We start from the raw sequence: 9950 nt of genomic DNA, 5'->3' as shown, positions 1-9950 counted from the left end.
ATTTATGCTCATCATTGGGCCATGTTGTTTTTTCAGCTTTTCATGGGCTAGAACAATGCATTCTTTCAGCCAGCTTTTAATGACAAGAAAAGGCTGTCATATGTATGAATAATAGCAATAATAGCCAAGATTGCTTATTTTCCCTTGATCTCCAGCACAAGCTCATTCACTTAAACTGAGTGCTGCCAATTTAAACCACCAGGAAATGTGATCCACCATGTGCACTTAGCTCTTACTACTGGAAAACACTGTGAAAATACATGGCTGGTGTACAGCAGTTTTCACTTATGCCAGTGTTGAGAGATTATTAAATATGTGGGTCTCTAATCATTTCAATAATCAGTTTCTTGCACTTTAAAGGCATTATGATACTGTTTGGGGTACCTCTGCTGGTTGTGATCAGTGATCACCCTACTCATGCTCGGTCACTGATTCTGAACCTGAGATTAGGTCACCTGTAGAGCTTCCCACTCGGTCAGGATCCCCTCCCCATGTAAGTTTGGAAGGGGTTGTGTGGTTGTGACCCCAGGTTGAGAACATGGGTCATCTCGAGTAGAGCCAAGGAGGTGATCCTCCCCCTCTACGCGACGCTGGTCAGGCCACAGCTGGAGTATTGTGTCCAGTTCTGTGCGCCCCATTTCAAGAGGGATGTGGACAATATGGAGAGGGTCCAGAGGAGGGCCACCCGCATGATCCGGGGACAACAGGGCAGACCCTACAGTGAGAGACTGCGGGACCTGAACCTATTCAGCCTCCACAAGAGAAGGCTGAGGGGGGACCTGGTGACCGTCTATAGACTCACTAGGGGGGACCAGAAGGGTTTGGGGGAGACGCTGTTTCCCCTAGCGCCCGCTGGCATAACAAGGAGTAATGGGCACAAGTTGATGGAGAGGAGGTATAGATTGGACATCCGCAAAAACTACTTCACAGTTAGGGCGGCTAGGAGCTGGAACCAACTTCCAAGGGAAGTGGTGCTGGCCCCTACCCTGGGGGTCTTTAAGAAGAGGCTGGATGCCTACCTGGCTGGACTCGTTTGAGTCCCGTTTCTCTTTTTGGGGTTTTTTGTTGTTCTCCCGCCCTGGCGGGGGGTCGGGCTAGAAGATCTACTAGGTCCCTTCCGACCCTTAATCTATGAATCTATGAATCTATGAGTAATATTCTACCACTTTCCCAGCCTTCTTAATATCCATGAAGATGGTTATAGCAACACTGACATTTCTACTAGGCAAGTTGCTGAATCCTTCTGCCATTTTAAGCACCATCTCTGTTAGCCTAGCTCTAAGCAGAGTTAGAGGACATTGGCTTAGATTCATAGATTGTAAGGCTAGAAGGGACCTCAGAAGATCACCGGGTCCAGCTCCCTGCACCAAGCAGGAAAGACAGCTGGGGACTTGTACATTTAACTGCCACTCTACCCACTGAACTACTGGCAACCTAAAAAGATTTTCCTAGTTGCTGCCTAACCTTCTATGCACCTATGTTTCTGCCAGTAAGATCCTGTGCTTACTTAAATTTCTTTCACCAGGCAGGTGCAAAAACACCTGTGTTCAAATACCACTGAGTTGCTTAGCTTCTAAAGACCTAGTATAATGTTTCTCCATTTATCTCATGCAATCCGGTTGGCATTCTCTGGGCATTCCTATAAGACTGAGTCTGGCACAAAAAATGAAGGGAGTATGTGTCATTTCTTAGGGAACCCACACGAGAGGTAAGAGGCCTGTTTTCAAATCCCAGAGGAGTACCATAATAACCTGCTTATTGTATATTCTGGGAAGAAACTTTTTACATTTATCCTATGGGAACTGGTCCATTTTCTGTAAGTAGTTAGCCATTGAGCCAGAAATAGGGGCAAAGAGAAAATATGTGTTTAGGACACTCATTTTGCCCTATCAGTGTATATTTTGTGGGCCAGACTTTCTTCTGAAGGAGCTGTGCCAATTTACATCAGTAGAGAATTTGGCACTGAGTTTCTGCAAAGGACAAAGAAGCAGCAGACACTTCAAAAATATACCAGCAGGATACAAAGCCTCCATAATTTTTGCAGTAGCTTAATCTCCACCAGATAGATGGAGTACGGAGAAACCTGTGGGAAGCCATTCTGAGGTGCATCTTAATTAGCTGCAGAGTACAGTAACTGTCATTCATTTGTAATGTGTCCTGAGAATGCGAGATAGTGATAAGCTGGAGAAGTATTATGATAGCTGCTATCAAAACGCAGGATTCAATCAAAGTGTAGGGTATTCCAGCTTCAGGCAGTTGGGGTTTTTAGTATATGTATCTTTTTCTGTCCATCCATTCTCAGAATAACATCTTTTATATCTATGGCAGGGATGCCAAACACAGCCTGCAGGCCAGACCCAGTCCATGAAGCTATATTATCCAGCATGGGGGTTTGAGGCAGACCCTTCATGCTACGTGCAGTGTGTGGAGCCAGTCCAATGTGTGGGCTGAACTTGGCACTGCACAGAGCACAGGGGAGCAGTCCAGGACATGCAAGGCATCCTGCTTGACCAGATCTCCAGTGTGCTCAAATGGCTTGTGACTGGACCCTGACCAGACCCAGAGCTGGTGCCCAGGGCATGCAGCATGTGTCCCGCACTGTCCCCTTTTGCCAGGTCCAGTCCACGCACCACAGGCAGTGCATGCCCCAAAGCAGAGCTAGTGCATGCTGCCCACAGTGCAGGGGGCTGGCACAGGGAGCACACTACAGACAGTGTCCCACTGGACTGGCTCTGCGTGATGGCTCTGCTGTGCTGTGATTTGGCTTGCGGACAAGTCCAGAGATCCTCATGTGTCCCACAGGGCTGGATGAGTTTAACACCCCTGCTCTATGGGATTAGAATAGACAACTTAGATTTAAGAGTTCTCCAGTGGAATTCAGGTTCTAATGTTAGCTCCTGGAGGACCTTTGAGAAGTCACTATATCTTTCTTTATATTAGTGGCTGTATATGTAAGATGATGGTAACACAAAAATCCTATGAGGTAAGTCCTGAGGGTAGATTAATTAAAACATTTGTAGATGAGCCAGAAAGTGCAAGGGGCAAGATGAGGTGTATGAGTTCATTAGCAGAGAGGAAAGAAGTCAGATTTAGACCTGGCACAATTGTGATGCTAGTGATACTGAAAGGCTCAGTCAGGTGGTTAATTTTTGTTATTTGCACGTCCTCTAATGACTGAGGAAACTGGCTATGGCTCCTGATCCTTTATATTTCTTATCTTACCCTGCTTTTTGCAGCTGAACTAGTTCCTACCACTTCCATTCCGGCCCTACTTTTATTGATGGCAGCATCAATAATAGATTTAGTCATAGTCTTTGTTTGTGCATTCTTAACTCTGCAAAATTATGTCTCAATGTTCCTTTATGCTTTATAATTTGTACTGTTTCCAGTTCTCATTCTCACTGCTTAGAAATAATTACAGACTTTAAGAAGAAAAGTAAAATGGAAAAAAATGTGGTAAACCAGCTCAGACAAGGTTCTTTGGGTAAATGTGATATCTTTTATTAGACCAACTAAATAGTTGGCAAAAATGTTCTTTGCAAGTTTTTGGGCACAAACGCCCTTTTTCAGGTATAGGGAGAGTCTGCTGGTGTTTTGTGTTCTCCTGGGTGGAATAGAAGCCAATATGCAAAATGCATTTCTATTGTAGCTGGTAAAAAGTGGAGAGGTTATCTGGGGTTATCGGATGGCAGGCAATGTCCATATGTCCAATGTCCATATTTAGTCCATGATTTTTTGTATCCAGTAGACTTATGAAGTGAAGCTTGTATGCTCATCTACAAAAGGTGTTTTGTAAATTCCCTTTGAGGATTAGAACTGAATGGTTGGAGAGAGAGTGGTTGTCCTGTAAGAAGTGTGCACCCACAGGTAATTGGGTATTTTTTTCTTTGATAGATTTTTTGGTGTGCATTTATTTTGGTAAACAGCTGTTGTTTGGTTTCTCCTACATGTTTTCCATCAGGGCATTTAGTGCATTGGATGAGATGTTACATTTCTGGAAGTGCAGGTGTACAATCCAGAAATGGTGATGGTTCTGTAGTGGGGTGTAGTTATTGTGGGGGTGGTGATGTGGTGGAGATATGTTGGCAGGTTTTATATTTCTTGTCCCAGCATGGTCTGGATCCATTCTGTGTACTTTGGGCCATAGGACATTTGCTTCTGGTGATACGGTTGGTGAGATTTGGTGCTTGTTTAAAGGGTAGGATGGGTGGTTTTGGATGGGCTCTAATTGTCTGAGGATTTCCCATATAGGTTCCAGGGAAGGATGGTAAGTCATAACTAATGGTGTGTGATTCATGGGGTTGTTCTTTTTGTACTGCAGCAATTCTTCATGTGGTATCCAGGTGGCTTTCTCACAAGTGCAATCTATCTCTCTGGAGGAGTGTCCTTGTTGAGTGAAAGCCTTTTTGAGATTTGTGAGGTGATGATTGCGGGTGTTCTCCTCAGTGCAATTTGATGGTATTGGAGGACTTGGCTGTATATTACAACTTCTTTGGTTTGTATTTTACCATTCTGGATATTGATCATAGTGTCTAAAAATGAAATGTTGGTGCTGGAATATTCAAGAGACCGTCTGATGGAGGGGTGATGATTACTGAATTTGTGATGGAAATCATAGATTCATAGTTTCTAGGGTCGGAAGGGACCTGAGTAGATCATCTAGTCCAACCCCCTGCCATGGCAGGAAAGAGTACTGGGGTCAAATGACCCCAGCAAGGTGTACATCTAGCCTCCTTTTAAATCAATCAGAGATTGCAGGTTTTCAGTGGAGATGTCATCTATATATCTTAGGTATAGCATGGGTATGGTGCAGTTCTTGAAGAATTCTTCTTCCAGGTGGCCTATAAAAAGGTTGGCATATTGTGGGGCCATTTTGGTGCCCATAGCTGTGCCCATGATCTTGCAGAAGTGTTGGTTATTGAAAGTGAAGTTATTTTATGTGAGGATGAAGTGTATAAGTTCAGTAATATCTTTATTTCTGTACTTTGAGTTGTAATCTTGCTCTTGAAGATATGTAAAGCAGACTTGGATGCCATCCTGGTGTGGGATGTTGGTCTATAAGCTGGTAACATCCATGATGGCTGGGAGGTATTGCTGGGAAGGTGGTCTAGTTTTTGTAGAAAGTCTGTTGTGTCTTGGACAAAACTCGTTCTTTAAGTGACAAGAGGTTTTCGTGAAACCTGATATTTCCTCAGTTAGGGTTCCATGGTTGGATATTATAGGTCTGCCAGGGTTGCCTTGTTTGTGGATTTTAGGGAGCATATAAAAAATCCCTGGGTTGGGTAGTCAGGGGATCAAGTTCTATAGTTTTTCTTGTAGTTCATATGGAAATGATTTTGTTAGTGGTTTTGAGTTTCAAGGTGAAAAGGGAGTTGGATCTTCCTCTAGTTTTTCATAGTAGGTGGTGTTAGAGAGTTGTCTGTTGGCTTCTTTTATGTAGTTTTCATGGTTAAGGATAACTATAGCTCCTCCTTTATCTGCTGGTTTTATTAACATTTGGTAGTTGGATATTAGAGATTCTATGGCCCTTCTATCTGAGAGGCAGAGGTTATTATGGTGGTGTTTGTTGTTGATTATTTCATTGTTCATTCTTTCCCTGAAGCAGCCAATTATAATGGTATAATTTGTCCACCGTAAGGTATCCAACATGATTTTTTGTGTTTTGGGTGTTAATCTTTTCCTCAATGTTATCAAAGGATGAAATATTGTTGGAAGTGGATTCATTTGGGTTGTGGAAATATTTCTTGAGACGGAGGCATCAGGAAAATTCTTCTAGTTCTCCACATTGTGGTATATTATTACGGTATTAGTTGGGTATTTTTCTGAACCTTTTTTAAAGAACTTTAGAGAGGACAGATTTTTCAGCTTTGGTGTGTGTATGGAGAGGCTGATAATATTTGAGGGTTAACTGGTTCTTACAGTTTCACCAAGTATGAGGTTGGAATGTTGTAAGGTATTGGTGGTGGTTCTCTGATGGTTGTTCTGTGGCTGGGAAAGTTGTTCCAACATGGCTACAACCAACACCCCCTTGCCAGCTCAACCTTTTTGGCTGGTGAGCCAGTATCTGGACAGTCTGCAGGCCAGCTTTGGCTGGTGATCCCGATCTGATGCCTGGGACGGTTGTACTGGGGATTGGGGCGAGGGGGGCAGACAACCTGACTCCGCAGCAGGAAGGGAGCATGGCCTGGCCCCAATCCAGCTGTGGGAGGGAAGAGGGTGTGGCTTAGCCCCAACCTACTGCTTGGGATCGAGGGTTTGAGAATTTGGCAGTGGGGGAGGGTGGCAGTATTAACTGCTACCACTCCACTGTTGCCAAATTTCCCAACCTGTGGGGAGACCTGTGGACTGCATACCATGGCTCCATGGGCCACAGGTTGAGCACCCTTGTGTTAAACCACTCCCCTCCCTACTAATGTGGCTACTAAAAACCTAAATAAAAAAACCATTTATTTACCTGTTAACATGACTGTATTCTGACTCCTTTCCTCACATAGTCTCTCTCTTTGTACAAGGTGATCATTCTCAGTGGGGAAAAACTACGATGTGACCTTTTTCTTCAAGATACTAATGTGTTAACTGCTGTTGAATCACACATACCATATTAATATTCATGTTAATAAAATGATCTTCTAACTTGTAAGGTGTTTTAATAGAAATCGTTACTAGGGATAGTTCTGGCTACAAAGAACATTACTTACTTTTGAAGGAAATGGAAAAACTACCTGGAGTGTGAGTTATTCTGTATTGCTAGAACATTCAAACATTGGAGACCTGATTTTGATGGGCCTCTTGTCGGTACTGTATGTAAACCGACTACAAATGATGCATAGAAAGTGGAGAACAAAGCCTGTTTTGAAGACAAAGCACTGCGCAGTTTTATTCTTGGTACATCATTAATGTATATCACCTTGGGTTGTTCTTGGCTGGAATGCAACCAATCCAGGTACAGACAGGTGCCAAATGAGGTTTCCTGCAGCTTTTTTTTATATATAAAAATATGTTGTGGGCCCAGGTTATTCTGGTGGAATAGCAGAAGCCCACTTGTTCTCTATTTTAATGGTTCCATTACTGGATTCATAGCCAAACTTTGGTAGGATCACACACACCAGATGGTATATCTAAATTAGGAGCAGAGTTACGCTGGGAGGCATTTGGCCCAAAATGAAGGCACAGAAACTGAAACTGTTCCTCTGTTAACATCAGTGGAAGCTGAGGGGCGATTGGGACAAACCCCAGAAGTAGCTGGAGTGTTTTGGAGCTGCTGAGCCAACGTGAAGTGGGACCCAGATGTCACTGCGACTGGAAAGGGAGCGGTTTCACTTGTGCTGTACCTAGGCAATGCAGGGTGCGAGGGGCACCTCTGCTTGGCTGGATTCAACACTATCCAAGGGGGGTGGGGGTATCATATTTTGCCCTGAACGTTTTTTGGCAGGCTCCCTCCAACACATCCGCTTTTTCTCCCTTTAGGCACTGGAGGGGGCAGGAGCAGGAGCTATGCAGAAGATCTGAGCTAGGAGGGCGCCAGGCAAGAGGGCCTTGGGTTACTAGAGGCAGCAGAACCTGTCTGCCACCTACAGAGATCCGCAGGACCTGGACCAGGCCAGAAGATGCGGAAGTCACCAGGGCCTGGGGAGTCAGGTATGACCCTCCCTCCTCAGACCCCGACTCCTCCCACGTCTTCTGGCCTTAGCCCCGCCCACCCAGGGTCGTGCCCTAGGCCGCCGGGGGTGGGGCTCGAGGGAAGGGGTGTGGCCAATCTCATGGGCGGGGCTGTCGGGAAACCTTCACGCGGGGGGGTGGTGACGTCATGAGGAGGCGCCGGCGCGACGGGCTGGGCTGAAGCCGTGAGTGTCAGGTGAGCGAGTGCCGGCTGCCCCGCAGGGAGGGAAGGGGAGGGGGCGTCACTGCTCCGCCCCGTCCCGTCCCGTCCCGGCAGTGCTCGGGGCTCAGTCAGTGCCGGGGGGCGGGTCTATGCTGTGCCGGATCCTGCCTGCAGCTGCTCTCGCCGCTCGCAGGTGTCCCGGAGCCTCAGGGCACTCGAGCTCTGCTGGCATTTGGGACCTCGGCTGGTGGCCGCGGGTGCCAGTCTGCTGAGACTGAAAGCAGGTGGCTGGTTTGCACCAGGGCTGAGGATTTTTGCTGGGGTCGTACGGGCACCTTGTCCCCCTTTTGAGCAGGACAAATGGACGCTTTGCCCCCCGGGCAGCGGAAACGAATGTGAGTTTGGATTTGGACGAGGATGGTCTTGCCTCAGGCAGGGCTTGGACTCGGTGACTCTTGGGGCTCCCTTCCAGCCCGACTCCTCTAGGAGTCTTTGGTTCCAGCTGCCCACAGAAACCGTTGTCTCGGCCTGTTCCAAAGCACCTAAAAACCCAAGGCAGTCAGGCCCAGGTGTAAACTGGCCATCTGTGTTCAGTCTAAATCAGGAGTGTCAAACTTGTCCGGTGTTGCAGGGCTGGGCCATGCGGTGGACTGGGACAGCTCCCCATGGTGCTGAGTTCAGCCGGCATGCCACATACAGCACAGGGCAGCCCTGGGGCTGGTGGCATGTGCAATCACACATGGGCTGGATCCAACACTGTAGGCAGTACAGGGCATCAGTTCAGGGAGGTGCATGCAGCCTGGGACTTCCTGTGCTGCTTGCAATGCTGGTTCTAGCCCATGCTCCACAGGCAGCGCTTGCCCTGTGCCAGCCCTGCATACCATGTGCACAGTGAGTCTCAGGGCTGGCATGTGTTGCATGCTGGGCTAGACTGGCAACTTGTGTGGCGTGCAGCACAGGGAGTGTGCTGTGTGGCTTCCAGCATGGCTTAATACACACTGGTCTCGGAGCCAGTACACGGGTCCAGTGCCATGGGGCACCACATGCAGCACATGTCCCCAACCAAACTGCTGTGCTATGATGGCCATGCAGTGCTGGGTCCAGGCCATGCACTGTGTGCAGTGCTCAGGGCTCAGACCAGTACATGGGGTTGATCCAGCAACCTGTGGGGTGCATCATACAGCTCTGTGGGCCTGATCAGGCCTGTAGGCCACGTATTTGGCAGCATTGGTCTGAATGATTGGATTAGTGAAGCTGAAGCTAGCTCCCTGGTTTTTCTGATCAGTGTCTACAGGTAACCTCTGGAGGTTAGTCATAACTTATGAAGGATGGTAACACTTGTTGTCCTCAAGTGATGGTCTCATTTAAAGCTCCCAAAATGATTTACAAAAAAGGAATAAGAGTCATTATCTTGATTCTGTAGATGAAGAAATGGGCTAAGTGGTTAAATGATTTTCCCAGTGTCTCAGAGTTTGTTACTGTCAGAGTGGAGCACTTGGCTCCTGGATCATTTCTACAAGGACTGGTAGAGAAATGCTGTTTCCCTAGCATGGGTGTTGTTTAGGGAAATTCTGATTAGGGAAAAATTCTGTGGCTCTTTTATTAAGCAGATGAAACTTTCAAGCCCTTATAGATTTTGCTGTAGACGGTGAGTGAAATGGTTTTTATGTGGGAGCAGAAGAAAAGCCCTCACTTGCCCAATTACCTGTCTCTCTTGAGAAAATTCAAACCTCCTTGCACTGTGCATATTGAGTGGAAATAACAAGGCTAATTGCACACATCTGTAATAACATTGTCTTAGAGACTGCAGTTTCCCATCATACAAAAATAGCAAAATAAAATCTTGAGGCATATAAAGATGCAATATCTATAAATATAGCCATGTTAGATGGGGACTCATAAAATTTTATATTGCATATAGCAGTTAGAGACGGATATGACAGCCAGGAGGACACTGCCATTTATGTGCTATGTTCATAAGAAGAATATTGTGTCAAAGGCAGGCTGCTGAAAATGAGGGGGTTGCTGGGATTTCTGTCAAGGTTCTCTCCCTGGTCTGTTTCCTGGATCCTAGAATAGGGCTTTTAAAAACTTTTATACTTTGGGGGTTTGGGGGGGGGGGGGGGGA

The 9950-nt window shown here is 46.4% G+C and overlaps 1 protein-coding gene across 3 annotated transcripts in view; it reads left to right on the top strand.

Moving 5' to 3' along the window:
• Positions 1 to 7805: 7805 nt before the first annotated feature.
• Positions 7806 to 9950, top strand: part of CUNH9orf3 (chromosome unknown C9orf3 homolog) — a 402054-nt gene continuing 399909 nt past the window's right edge. Inside the window, exon 1 of one of the 3 annotated variants that reach the window (XM_019517355.1) lies at positions 7806 to 7855. The gene's annotated coding sequence lies outside the window, so the exon portion shown is untranslated. The remainder of the gene's footprint in view (positions 7856 to 9950) is intronic. The other 2 variants (XM_019517353.1, XM_019517354.1) reach the window with 2 other exon arrangements.

Source organism: Gavialis gangeticus, unplaced genomic scaffold (assembly GCF_001723915.1).
Source record: "Gavialis gangeticus isolate Ggan-Ray unplaced genomic scaffold, GavGan_comp1, whole genome shotgun sequence".
NCBI lineage: Eukaryota > Metazoa > Chordata > Crocodylia > Gavialidae > Gavialis > Gavialis gangeticus.
Note: the sequence above shows the minus strand (reverse complement) of the source record. Positions and strands in the feature narration are given on the sequence as shown.